The sequence below is a fragment of the Mobula hypostoma genome, chromosome 11 (assembly GCF_963921235.1).
Source record: "Mobula hypostoma chromosome 11, sMobHyp1.1, whole genome shotgun sequence".
NCBI lineage: Eukaryota > Metazoa > Chordata > Chondrichthyes > Myliobatiformes > Myliobatidae > Mobula > Mobula hypostoma.
Genome location: NC_086107.1, coordinates 89,273,868 through 89,288,257, shown reverse-complemented (window position 1 = coordinate 89,288,257; position 14,390 = coordinate 89,273,868). Strand labels below are relative to the sequence as shown.

At 49.6% G+C, this 14,390-nt stretch overlaps 1 protein-coding gene across 1 annotated transcript in view; it reads right to left on the bottom strand.

Annotated features, from left to right (window-relative positions):
• Positions 1-10,964, bottom strand: part of LOC134353924 (guanylate-binding protein 1-like) — a 47,800-nt gene extending 36,836 nt beyond the window's left edge. Inside the window, exon 1 of the mRNA XM_063062466.1 lies at positions 10,827-10,964. The gene's annotated coding sequence lies outside the window, so the exon portion shown is untranslated. The remainder of the gene's footprint in view (positions 1-10,826) is intronic.
• Positions 10,965-14,390: the final 3,426 nt, after the last annotated feature.

Genomic DNA, 14,390 nt, shown 5'->3' with positions numbered 1-14,390 from the left:
AATTTTGTGAATATATTTCGTTTATAATTTTATGCCACTTTACGTTCTGTTAATATTTTGGTGAAAGATAACTTTGCGTGGAGCAGAATATAAACAGCATTCGCTACAATTAATATTCCGCCCCGGAACGTCCCAACTTTCCTGTTTGGTTGAACACCAAATCATTACCGATCCAAGACATATATTGTTTATGAAACGCAAACACGAGGAAATCTGCAGATGCTGGAATTTTAAGCAACACACATTAAAAAAAAAATGCTGGTAAATGCAGCAGCCCAGGCAGCATCTATAGGAAGAGGTACAGTCAACGTTTCGGGCCGAGACACTCCGTGAGTACTAACTGAAAGAAGAGATAGGAAGAGATTTGGAAGTGGGAGGGGGAGGGGGAGATCTGAAATGATAGGAGAAGAGTGGAGGGGGAGGGATGGAGCCAAGAGCTGGAAAGCTGATTGGCAAAACGGATATGAGAGGATCATGGGACGGGAGGCCCAGGGAGAAGAAAAGGGGGAGGGGGAAAGCCCAGCAAATGGGCAAGGAGTATAGTGAGAGGGACAGAGGGAGAAAAAGGAGAGAGAGAGAAAAAAATTAATAATAATAATAAATAAATAACGGATGGGGTACGAAGAGGTACCCCATCCAATATTTATTTATTTTTTATTATTACTTTTTTTTTCTCTCTCCGTTTTCTCATCTTGCCTTGCCTGAAGCCTTGCCTTGTCTTGCTGGTAACTCTCACCTTGTCTCGCATGCAGTCTTGTCCTGGAGCCAGCCTGCACCTAGCTCCTTTCCTGTCAATTGCCTCCGTCGGGTAAGCCAGGCTGTCTCGCCGTTACCTGCGGGTGGTTCTGTCCCTTCCTGTCCCTTGCCTCCATTGGGTGGTGAACCGCGCCCTGCCGAGGAGTACCGTGCTCTGCCTTGGAGGAGTCTGCCTAGCCTCAAGCCTGAAGACTCCAGCCTCACCTCACCTCAAGTCTCCAGCCTCCAGCCTCGCCTCGCCTCAAGACTCCAGCCTCCAGTGTCGTGTCGCCTCAAGACTACAGCGTCCTGCCTAGCCTCAAGCCTGAAGACTCCAGCCTCCTGCCTAGCCTCAAGCCTGAAGACTCCAGCCTCCTGCCTAGCCTCAAGCCTGAAGACTCCAGCCTCCTGTCTAGCCTCAAGCCTGAAGACTCCAGCCTCCTGCCTAGCCTCAAGCATGAAGACTCTATCCTCCTGCCTAGACTCAAGCATGAAGACTCCAGCCTCCTGCCTAGCCTCAAGCCTCAAGCCTGAAACACCAGCCTCCTGCCTAGCCACAAGCCTGAAGACTCCAGCCACCTGCCTAGCCTCAAGCCTGAAGACTCTATCCTCCTGCCTAGACTCAAGCCTGAAGACTCCAGTCTCCTAGCCTCAAGTCTGAAGACTCCAGCCTCCTGCCTAGTCTCAAGCCTGAAGACCCTGCCTAGCATCAATCCTGAAGACTCCTGCCTCTAGCCTCGAGCCTCTTGCCAAGCCAAGCAAAGTCTATAGCCTCTAGCCAAGCCAAACCAATTCTCTGGCCTCAAGACTGAACCCTGAAGATGCCAGCCTCCTGCCTGGCCTCAAGGCTGAAGGCTCCAGCCTCCTGCCTGGCCTCAAGGCTGAAGGCTCCAGCTTCCTGCCTGGCCTCAAGGCTGAAGGCTCCAGCCTCCTGCCTGGCCTCAAGGCTGAAGGATCCAGCCTCCTGCCTGGCCTCAAGGCTGAAGGCTCCAGCCTCCTGCCTGGCCTGCAGCCTGAAGACTCGAGCCTCACCTCGCCTCAAGTCTCCTGCCTCCAGCCTCGCCTCACTTCAAGTCTCCTGCCTCCATCCTCCAGCCTCCAGCCTTGCCTCACCTCAAGACTCCAGCCTCCAGCATTGCGTCACCTCAAGACCACAGCCTCCTGCCTAGCCTCAAGCCTGAACCACTAGCCTCCTGCCTAGCCACAAGCCTGAAGACTCCAGCCACCTGCCTAGCCTCAAGCCTGAAGACTCTATCCTCCTGCCTAGACTCAAGCCTGAAGACTCCAGCCTCCTGTCTAGAATCAAGCTGGAAGACTCCAGCCTCCTGCCTAGCCTCAAGCTGGAAGACTCCAGCCTCCTGCCTAGCCTCAAGCCTGAAACACAAGCTCCCTGCCTAGCCACAAGCCTGAAGACTCCAGCCTCCTGCCTAGCATCAAGCCTGAAGACTCCAGTCTCCTAGCCTCAAGCCTGAAGACTCCAGCCTCCTGCCTAGTCTCAAGCCTGAAGACTCTATCCTCCTGCCTATTCTCAAGCCTGAAGACCCTGCCTAGCATCAATCCTGAAGACTTCTGCCTCTAGCCTCGAGCCTCTTGCCAAGCCAAGCAAAGTCTATAGCCTCTAGCCGAGCCAAGCCAATTCTCTAGCCTCTGGCCTCAAGGCTGAAGCCTAAAGACTCCAGCCTCCTGCCTAGCCTCAAGCCGGAAGACTCCATCCTCCTGCCTAGCCTTAAGCCTGAAGACTCCAGCCTCCTGCCTAGCATCAAGCCTGAAGACTCCAGTCTCCTAGCCTCAAGCCTGAAGACTCCAGCCTCCTGCCTAGCCTCAAGCCTGAAGACCCTGCCTAGCATCAATCCTGAAGACTCCTGCCTCTAGCCTCTAGCCTCTTGCCAAGCCAAGCAAAGTCTGTAGCCTCTAGCCAAGCCAAACCAATTCTCTGGCCTCAAGACTGAACCCTGAAGACGCCAGCCTCCTGCCTGGCCTCAAGGCTGAGGACTCCAGCCTCCTGCTTGGCCTCAAGGCTGAAGGCTCCAGCCTCCTGCCTGGCCTCAAGGCTGAAGGCTCCAGCCTCCTGCCTGGCCTCAAGGCTGAAGGCTCCAGCCTCCTGCCTGGCCTCAAGGCTGAAGGCTCCAGCCTCCTGCCTGGCCTGCAGCCTGAAGACTCGAGCCTCACCTCGCCTCAAGTCTCCTGCCTCCAGCCTCGCCTCACCTCAAGTCTCCTGCCTCCATCCTCCAGCCTCCAGCCTTGCCTCACCTCAAGACTCCAGCCTCCAGCATTGCGTCACCTCAAGACCACAGCCTCCTGCCTAGTCTCAAGCCTGAAACACCAGCCTCCTGCCTAACCACAAGCCTGAAGACTCCAGCCACCTGCCTAGCCTCAAGCCTGAAGACTCTATCCTCCTGCCTAGACTCAAGCCTGAAGACTCCAGCCTCCTGTCTAGCCTCAAGCTGGAAGACTCCAGCCTCCTGCCTAGCCTCAAGCTGGAAGACTCCAGCCTCCTGCCTAGCCTCAAGCCTGAAACACAAGCTCCCTGCCTAGCCACAAGCCTGAAGACTCCAGCCACCTGCCTAGCCTCAAGCCTGAAGACTCTATCCTCCCGCCTAGCCTCAAGCCTGAAGACTCCATCCTCCTGCCTAGCATCAAGCCTGAAGACTCCAGTCTCCTAGCCTCAATCCTGAAGACTCCAGCCTCCTGCCTAGTCTCAAGCCTGAAGACTCCAGCCTCCTGCCTAGCCTCAAGCATGAAGACTCTATCCTCCTGCCTAGACTCAAGCCTGAAGACTCCAGCCTCCTGCCTAGCCTCAAGCTGGAAGACTCCAGCCTCCTGCCTAGCCTCAAGCCTGAAACACCAGCCTCCTGCCTAGCCACAAGCCTAAAGACTCCAGCCACCTGCCTAGCCTCAAGCCTGAAGACTCTATCCTCCTGCCTAGCCTCAAGGCTGAAGAGTCCATCCTCCTGCCTAGCCTCGAGCCTGAAGACTCCAGCCTCCTGCCTAGCCTCCAGCTTGAAGACAACAACCTCCTGCAGAGCCTGAAGCCTGAAGACTCCAGCCTCCAGCCTCGTCTCAAGCCTGAAGACTCCAGCTTCCAGGCTCGCCTCAAGCCTGAAGACTCCAGCCTCCAGCCTTGCCTCAAACCTGAAGACTCCAGCCTAGCCTCAAGCCTAAAGACTCCAGCCTCCTGGCGAGCCACAAGCCTGAATACTCCAGCCGCCTGCCTAGCCTCAAGCCTGAAGACGACCGCCCCCTGCCTGGCCTCAAGGCTGATGACTCCAGCCTCCTGCCTAGCCTCAAGCCTGAAGACTCCTGCCTCACCTCACCTCAAGTCTCCAGCCTCCAGCCTCACCTCATCTCAAGTGTCCTGCCTCCATCCTCCAGCCTCCAGCCTTGTCTCACCTCAAGACTCCAGCCTCCAGCGTCGCGTCGCATGAAGACTACATCCTTCTGCCTAGCCTTAAGCCTGAAGAATCCACCCTCCTGCCTAGCCTGAAGCATGGAGACTCCAGGCTCCAGCCTAGCCTCAAGCCTGAAGACTCCAGCCACCTGCCTAGCCTCAAGCCTGAAGACTCCTGCCTCACCTCACCTCAAGTCTCCAGCCTCACCTCATCTCAAGTGTCCTGCCTCCATCCTCCAGCCTCCAGCCTTGTCTCACCTCAAGACTCCAGCCTCCAGCGTCGCGTCGCATGAAGACTACATCCTTCTGCCTAGCCTTAAGCCTGAAGAATCCACCCTCCTGCCTAGCCTGAAGCATGGAGACTCCAGGCTCCAGCCTAGCCTCAAGCCTGAAGACTCCAGCCACCTGCCTAGCCTCACGCCTGAAGACTCCAGCCTCCTGCCTAACCTCAAGCCTGAAGACTCCAGCCTCCTGCCTAGACTCAAGCCTGAAGACTCCAGTCTCCTAGCCTCAAGCCTGAAGACTCCAGCCTCGTCCTGCCCGCCTGCCAAGCCTCGTCCTTGTCTGGTTCTGGGGTCCGAGCCAGAAGCAAGGCCCAGGTACTGGGTCCTTGTCCAGTCTCTGCTCGGAGTCCAAGCCTGGGCTCCTAGCTCTCTTGTCCAGTACTGCTCCAGGTTCCTGGTTTTCCTGTCCATGTCCTTGCCATCAACCTGAATCCTAGTCCTGTCCCTTGTACTTCAGTGTCTATGTCTTGCACTTCGGTCCGTTCCCAGCCACCGCCCTATGACAGAATGATCCAGCCAACCATGGACCCAGCAACACAGACACTGTCGTTTCCCTCTTGCCACCCGGAGTTCCTTTCTGTTAAATACCCTCCAACCCGCCCAGGTCGTCCATAGTCTGCATACCCTGTTTGGTCGCCAGGAGGCTCCTGTAGAGGGGTGGGGTTACTATCATGGTCCGGTCCGTTATGTCCGTATTCCGGTTCACAGTCCGGTCCATCGACCCTTGCTCCAGGTTTTCCGATCTACCTGTTTCTGTTCTTGTTGAGCTAATTGAGGCAACAGATGCTTGTTGGGGCTGGCTGCATAAATACCTTCAGAGACCAGGGCGTGGTTGCTGGATTGTTCTTGTCTTTTACTCCTTGTATCCCTTCCTGTGCCTTCTGTTTCCTCGCCTGAAGCCCTGCCTTGTCTTGCCGGTAACTCTCGCCTCACCTGTAGTTCTCGTCTCGCCTTGCTTTGCCAGAAGCCTTGCCTTGTCTTGCTGGTAACTCTCGCCTCTCCTGAAGTACTCATCTAACCTTGCCTGAAGCCTTGCCTTGTCTTGCTGGTAACTCTCGCCTCGTCTCACTTGCAGTCTTGTCCTGGAGCCACCCTGTACCTAGCTCCCTTCCTGTCCCTTGCCTCCGTCAGGTAAGCCAGGCCGTCTCGCCATTACCTGCGGTTGGTTCTGTCTGTCCTGTCCAATGCCTCCGTCGGGTGGTGCACCACACCCTGCCCAGGTGATCCGCGCCCTGACCCGGAAGGTGCCTGCCTAGCCTCAAGCCTGAAGACTCCAGCCTCCTGCCTAGCCTCAAGCCTGAAGACTCCAGCCTCCTGCCTAGCCTCAAGCATGAAGACTCCAGCCTCCTGCCTAGCCCCAAGCCTGAAGACACCAGCCTGCTGCCTAGCCTCTAGCCTCTTGCCAAGCCAAGCCAAGTCTCTAGCCTCTAACCTCTTGCCAAGACAAGCCAAGTCTCTGGCCTCTGGCCTCTTGCCAAGCCAAGCCAAGTCTCAAGTCTCTAGCCTCTAGCCTCTAGCCAAGCCAAGCCAAGTTTCTAGCCTCTAGCCTCAAGCCTGAAGAACCCAGCCTCCTGCGTCCTGCCAAGCCTCGCCTCTAGCCTCAAGCCTAAAGACTCCAGCCTTTTCCTGCCTGCCAGCCAAACCTCATCCTTGCCTGGTTCGGGGGTCCGAACCAGAGGCAAGACCCAGGTACTGGGTCCTTGTCCAGTCTCTGCTTGGGGGCCAACCCTGGGGTCCTAGATCTCTTGTCCAGTCCTGCTCCAGGTTCCTGGTTTTCTTGTCTATGTCCTTGCCATCAGCCTGAATCCGAGTCCCGTCCCTAGTACTTCAGTGTCTGTGTCTTGCACTTGGGTCCGTTCCCAGCCACTGCCCTATGACAATATCTCCTTCCAGCAAAGCTGGGATGGATGGTTTCCTATATATCCCTGACATTCTTCGAATGATCGTCCATAGCTGCTTTATAGGTGTCTCAGGGCCCAGGGTTCCACAAAATCTTCTCCAACTATCCCTCCATGTTGTTTTTATGTGTGTTGCTTGTTTATGAAAGGGGACTTTCTCACCGCTGAGTGACGCGGCTGTTAGCAGAGTTAGCAAACAAGCCAAGATTGTATACGACCCCCCGTGAGAGGATTACCCGACTTTTCTTTATAACTGTGGTCCTCCAGATGCGGTTAGCCTTTAGAACATAGAAAATTGAATATAGAATAGTACTGCACATTACAGGCCCTTCGGCCCACAATGTTTTGCCGACCCTCAAACCCTGCCTCCCATATAACTCCCACCTTAAATTCCTCCATATAACGGTTTAATCATCTCTTAACCTTCACTAGTGTATTTGCCTGTACCAGCGACTCAGGCAGTGCATTCCACGCACCAACCACTCTGAGTGAAAAACCTTCCTCTAATATCCCCCTTGAACTTCCCACCACTTATCTTAAAGCCATATCCTCTTATATTGAGAAGTGGTGCCCTGGGGAAGAAGTGCTGGGTATCTACTGTATATATTCCTCTTAATATCTTATACACCTCTTTCATGTCTCCTCTCATCCTCCTTCCCTCCAAAGAGTAAAGCCCTATCTGCCTTAAATTCTGATCATAATCCATACTCTGTAAACCTGGCAGCATCCTGGTAAATCTCCTCTGTACCCTTTCCAATGCTTCCACATCCTTCCTATAGTGAGGTGACCAGAACTAGACACAGTACTCCAAGTGTGGCTTAACCAGAGTTTTATAGAGCTGCATCATTACATCGTGACTCTTAAACTCTGTCCCTCGACTTATGAAAGCTAACACTCCATAAGCGTTCTTAACTACCCTATCTACCTGTGAGGCAACTTTCAGTGATCTGTGGACATGTACCCCCAGATCCTTCTGCACCTCCACACTACCAAGTATTCTGCCATTTACTTTGGACTTTGCCTTGGAATTTGTCCTTCCAAGGTGTACCACCTCACACTTCTCCGTGTTGAACTCTATCTGTCATTTCTCAGACCACTTCTGCATCCTATCAATGTCTCTCTGCAATCTTCGACAATCCTCTGCACTATCTACAACACCACCAACCTTTGTGTCGTCTGCAAACTTGCCAACCCACCTTTCTACCCCAACATCCAGGTCGCTAATCAAAATCACAAAGAGTAGAAGTCCCAGAACAGATCCTTGTGGGACACCACCAGTCACAACCCTCCAATCTGAATCTACTCCCTCCACCAAGACCCTCTGCCTTCTGCACGCAAGCCGATTCTGAATCCACCTGGCCAAATTTCCCTGGATCCCATGCCTTCTGACTTTCTGAATAAGCCTACCATGTGCAACCTTGCCAAATGCCTTACTAAAATCCATGTAGATCACATCCACTGCACTACCCTCATCTATATGCCTGGTCACCTCCTCAAAGAACTCTATCAGGCTTGTTAGACACGATCTGCCCTTCCCAAGGCCATGGTGACTGTCCCTGATCAGACCATGATCCTCTATATGCCCTATCTCTATCTCTAAGAATCTTTTCCAACAGCTTTCCCACCACAGACGTAAGGGTCACTGGTCTATAATTACCTGGACTATCCCTACTACCTTTTTTGAACAAGGGGACAACATTCGCCTCCCTCCTATCCTCCGGTACCATTCCCGTGGACAACGAGGACATAAGGATCATAGCCAGAGGCTCAGCAATTTCTTCCCTCGCCTTGTGGAGCAGCCTGGGGAATATTCCGTCAGGCCCCGGGGTCTAATCCATCCTAAAGTATTTTAACAACTTCAACACCACCTCTCCCTTAATATCTACATGCTCCAGAACATCAACCTCACTCATATTGTACTCACCGTCATCAGGTTCCCTCTCTTTGGTAAATACCGAAAAAAACTATTCATTGAGGACTTCACTCACTTCCACAGCCTCCAGGCACATCTTCCTACCTTTATCTCTAATCAGTCCTACCTTCACTCCTGTCATGCTTTTGTTCTTCACATAATTGAAGAATGTCTTGGTGTTTTCCTTTACCCTACTCTCCAAGGCCTTCTCATGCCCCCTTCTTGCTCTTCTCAGCCCCTTCTTAAGCTCCTTTCTTGCTACCCTATATTCCTCAATAGACCCATCTGATCCTTGCTTCCTAAACCTTATGTATGCTGCCTTCTTCCACCTGACTAGATTTTCCACCTCACTTGTCACCCATGCTTCCTTCACCCTACCATTCTTTATCTTCCTCACTGGGACATATTTATCCCTAACATCCTGCAAGAGATCCCTAAACATCGACCACATGTCCATAGTACATTTCCCTGCAAAAACATCATCCCAGTTCACACCCGCAAGTTCTAGCCTTATAGCCTCATAATTTGCCCTTCCCCAATTAAAAATTTTCCTGTCCTCTCTGATTCTATCTTTTTCTATGATAATGCTAAACGCCTGGGAGTGGTGGTCACTGTCCCCCAGATGCTCACCCACTGAGAGATCTGTGACCTGACCTTGTTCTTTAGCTAATACTGGATCTAGTATGGCATTCCCCCTAGTCATCCTGTCAACATATTGTGACAAGAATCCATTCTGGACACACTTAACAAACTCTGCCCCATATAAACCCTTGGAACTAATCAGGTGCCAATCAATATTAGGGAAGTTAAAGTCACCCATGATAACATCCCTGTTATTTTTGCAACTTTCCAAAATCTGCTCCTCGGTATCTCTGCTACTACCAGGGGTCCTATAGAATACTCCCAATAGAGTAACTGCTCCCTTCCTGTTCCTGACTCCCACCTATACTGACTCAAAAGAGGATCCTGCTACATTACCCACCCTTTCTGTAGCTGTAATAGTATCCCTGACCAGTGTTACGAGAATACACATAAAATTAAGATGTTTGCTGGCCTGGGCTAGCATCAGTGGCATCAGCAGTTGGTCTGCCACCTGCCCTCAGGGGAAGGAGAGATAAGGAACAATGGAGCAGCGTCTGGAGATGTGTAATGAAGGGATGTGGGAGAGAGAGCTGTCTGGAGCGGCTCCCCCCCTTTGAACCCTGAACTGTTTGAAGTGATGGACAGGCGATACCCCAGCAGGGGGATAAAAAGGGACAGGTTCGCTAAGACAGGGACACACGCCACCCAAGGTAACGAGACCCTGGAAGCGGTGCGCCTCTCACGAGTGGGTGAGAAGTATCAGACAACGACCAGGGTGGAAAGGTACGATCAGCGGGAACCCGGTGTGTGTCCGCCCTTGCCTGGGTGCCGGGTTCACTGCAGAGGATCGACCGCATCTGGAGGAGGGGTCACAGTCGGTGACCTCAGGTGACATCACCAAGGACCCGCCCAAAAGTTGCTCGTGAGCATCTCGCCGGCCTGTGAGTGAAGCTGTGCTGAATGATGAGTTGTTCCTGTTCTCTCTGTCTCTCTTCCCGCACGTTGTCCATCGCCATGGCAACGATTACTGCGAACTGAACTACTAACTGGACTGAACTTTGAGTCATTTTGAAATTTGGTCATTTACCCCTAGACAACGATAGAGCTTGATTGATGCTGTTATCTTAATGCTGTGCACATGTGTGTTTATCATCACTGAACTGTTGCATTTATTATCCTTTCGATTACTGTGTTGCTTGTTTCTTTAATAAAACTTTCTTAGTTCTAGTACTCCAGACTCCAACTGAGTGATCCATTTCTGCTGGTTTGGCAACCCAGTTACGGGGTACGTAACACCAGTAATGCCACCCCTCCTCCCCTTTTACCCCCCTCTCTCTATCCCTTTTAAAGCACTGAAATCCAGGAATATTGAGAATCCATTCCTGCCCTGGTGCCAGCCAAGTCTCTGTAATGGCCACTACATCATAATTCCATGTATGTATCCAAGCTCTCAGTTCATCACCTTTGTTCCTGATGCTTCTGCATTGAAGTACACGCACTTTAGCCCTTCTACCTTACTACCTTTACACCCTTTATTCTGCTTCTCTTTCCTCAAAGCCCATCTATATGTTAGATCTGGCTTTACTCCATGCACTTCTTTCACTGCTCTATCACTCTGCGTCCCATCACCCTTGCAAATTAGTTTAAACCCTTCCGAACCATACTCACAAACCTACCTGCAAGGGTGTTGCTCCCCCTCGAGTTCAGGTGCAACCCATCCAATCTGTACAGGTCCCACCTTCCCCAGAAGAGATCCTAATGATCCAAAAATTTAAAACCCCGCCTCTTGCACCAACTCCTCAGCCACGCATTCAACTGCCATCTGCCCCAATTCTTACCATCACTATCACGTAACACTGGCAGCAATCCTGAGAACACCACCCTTGAAGTCCTGTTCTTCAGCCTTCTGCCTAGTTCCCGAAACTCACACTTCAGGACCTCATCCCTCTTCCTGCCTATGTTGTTTAGATTGCTGGTAACCCGTATAGGTGCGGTTGGACTTATAGAATTTTGCGTGTTTCACTCACCTGAATCTCTTGGTAAACTTTGAGACAGTGTGCTTTCTTGCCGACAGCTTCTCTCCGTCGAGAGTCAACTGAAAGGAGAATTTGCAAACGATAAACTTAATCGACTAAGTCTGCCGACACTTCCGGGTTTTCCGGCGCTGTTGCAGCGGACTCCAGACCACTATTGGCGCTGTCTGGGAGTGTGAGAAAAAGGTTTGGTGCGTTGAGTTCTTTCATTCTGGAGTGTGGGCTGCTGCTGGAAGCTGGCTGTGTTTTGCTTGATGCGTGAGTGTGTTTTGGAACCTGTTGAGGGAAAGAGAGTGGGGAAGGAACGGAAATTGCTGGGAGGGGGTTGTGTGGGTCCGGTAATGGCGGACAAGATAAGAGGCGGGGTTGAGGGAAAGAAAGTGGAGAAGGAGAGGGATAGAGACTTGGGACCAGAGGTAGGCAGCTGGGGAGGGGTGGATTATTGTGAAGGGAGAAATAAAGGGAATGAGGAGGTAGTGAGGGGTCGGATGAATAAAAACCATGACAAAGGGAATAAAAGAATAAGAAATGATAGTGGAGAAAACTCTGAAAGTGAGGAAGATGAACAAGCTCAGAGAGGAGGTGTTGTCATAATTAGGTTTAATGAGAAGGCTCAGGTACATATGAAGAAAATTAACCCGTTTGTGCTAACAACAACTCTGACAAATAAGATAGGGGAAATAGTATTTGCAAAAGTCCTTAATGATGGCAACTTATTGGTAAGATGTGCGAATGAGGAACAACTTGAGAAAGCACTCAAGCTAAAAGAGATAGGAAAATGCAAGGTGGAATACACTGGGAGGGTGGGAGCACAAAACAGTGGTTGTAAAGGAGTGATCACGGGGTACCAATGAGTATAAATATGGAGGAGATAAAGAGGAATATCAAAGGAGGGAAAGTAATGAATGTTCAAAGACTGAAAACAACAAAGGAGGGAGTGAAAAAGGAAAGTGAATCTGTATTGATTGAATTTGAAGAAGAAAGAGTACCTAGGAAGGTGTTCCTGGCTTTCATGAGTTACCCAGTAAGGGTGTATGTGCCAAAGCCATTGAGGTGCTATAATTGTCAAAGGTTTGGACACGTGGCTAAAAACTGTAAAAGGCAGAGGAGATGTGCTAGATGTGGGGGTGATCATGAATATGGAAAGTGCGGAACAGGAGTTCAACCAAAATGCTGCAATTGTGGAGGAGCTCATAATGTTGCATATAGTGGGTGTGAGGTTGTGAGACGGGAGACTAAATTTCAAGAAATAAGAGTGAAAAGAAAGATCCCTTATGCAGAAGCTGTAAGAATGTCAAGAGAACAGAATAATGTTCCTAATGAACAGGGAGCAATAGGGATACGAGTGATGCAACAAAGAACAAATGACAGAATTTATGTAGACAAAAAGGCTCTAGTAACATTCATTGCAGGAGTGATTAATAGTACGGCTGAGGTAAAGTCAAAAAGTGACAAAATTCAGCTGGTGGTAAAAGCAGCAGTAAACCATTTAGGGTTAGTAGGACTGACATGGGAGGAAGTGAGGGAGAACCTCAGTAATCAGTCAAGCCAGGAAGTGTCATGTGTTGGTTAATACTAATTATGGTGATTCTTTTACAATGGGATGCAAGGAGCTTACTGGCCAATAGCCAGGAATTCAAGCACTTTATTAAAGAAATGGTTGTAAAACCGGATGTAGTGTGTATTCAGGAAACTTGGTTGAAACCAACTTTAGACTTTGTGGTATATGGGTATACAATGATAAGGAAAGATAGAAATCTAGGGGGAGGAGGGGTTTGTGCTATGTTAATCAAGCAAGATATACCATATAGGGTACTGGAGAAAGGAGGTGATCAGGAAATACATAGTGGTGGAAGTGTGGGAGGGAGGGGAGGGAGTGGTTATAATTAACTACTACAATCCATGTAAAAGGTTGGATTTGGACAGCCTATTAAAGATACAAGGACAAAACAGACATAAAGTAGTGTGGTGTGCAGATTTCAATGCTCATAGCACAATATGGGGGGGGAATCAGATTACAGATCCAAATGGAAAGATAATTGAAGATTTGATGGAAGAAAGGGATTTGGTGTGTATGAATGATGGTAGCGGCACAAGGATAGATATAACAACAGGAACTGAGTCAGTGTTAGATATTATGTTAGTGTCTAATACCTTGGCTGGCATTAGTAACTGGGGAGTTTGGACTGCTTCAACAGTAGGCAGTGATCACTACCCAGTTTTGTGTTCAGTGGGTGAAAGAGTTGAAGTAAGACCAGGTGGCGGAACCCCAAAGTGGGTGTTTAAAAAAGCTGATTGGGGTAAGTTCCAGAAGTTGAGTGAAGAAGGGTTGACAAAGATTGATATTTCTGGAAATGTAGATGAATTAAACAGTCAGGTGACTTCAGCAATTATCATGGCAGCAGAAGGATCTATACCTAGGAGTAAAAATAGGATGAATAGAAAACTGGTACCATGGTGGACAGAGGAATGTTGTCAGGCTGTAAAAAACAGAAATAGAGCATTCAGGCTAGTTAAAAGAACCCATGATATGCAGCATTTGGTTCAATATAAGAAAGCACAGGCAGTGGTGAGAAGAACTATACGTCAAGCTAAAAGGGCAAGTTGGAGGAGTTTTTGCGACAAGGTAGGAAGAACAACACCTGTGGGAAAGATATGGGGAATGATTAAGAGGATGGGAGGAGATAGAAGGGAATGGGAATATCCAGTAATGATATCTGAGGAGGAAACGGCAGTCTCCAGTAGGGATAAGGCTGAGATCATGGCCAAGTCATTTGTACTGATATACAGTTCAGAAAATTTGTCTGAAGAAGGGAAGAATAATGAGCCAACACCCAGGTGTGTTAAGCAGGAGGGAAGGAACAGATGATATAATTGATGATCCATTTACATTAGCAGAAATGGTGAGAGCAATAAAGAGATCGAGACCAACCTCCCCAGGGAAAGATCTGATATGCTCTGTGATGCTAAAAAATCTAGGAGAAGGAGCGCTCTTGAAGTTGCTGCATTTTTATAACAGAGTGTGGGAGGAGGGAAGATTACCAAGTGCATGGAAAGAAGCAGTAGTAATTCCAATAAGGAAGCCTGGCAAGGATCTGTCAAAACCCACTAGCTACAGACCAATTGCATTAACATCAAGTATATGTAAGATAATGGAAAGGATGATAACAGAAAGGTTATCATATGAGCTTGAGAAAAGGGGAATGCTGGCAAGTTATCAGAGTGGTTTTAGAAAGGGAAGGAATTCCATGGACTCAGTGATTATGTTAGAGACTGAAATAAGGAAGGCCCAGGCAAATAGAGAGTCAGTAGTGGCAGTGTTCTTTGACATTGAAAAAGCCTATGATATGATGTGGAAGGAAGGATTATTAATTAAACTGCACAAGATGGGGGTTGGTGGGAGAGTTTTTAATTGGATTAAAGATTTTTTGTTTGGTAGAAAAATTCAAGTTCGGATTGGATCAGAATTATCAAAACAGTACATCGTGGAAAATGGCACACCTCAAGGTAGTGTGATTAGCCCATTACTTTTCATGATTATGATCAATGATGTCTTCA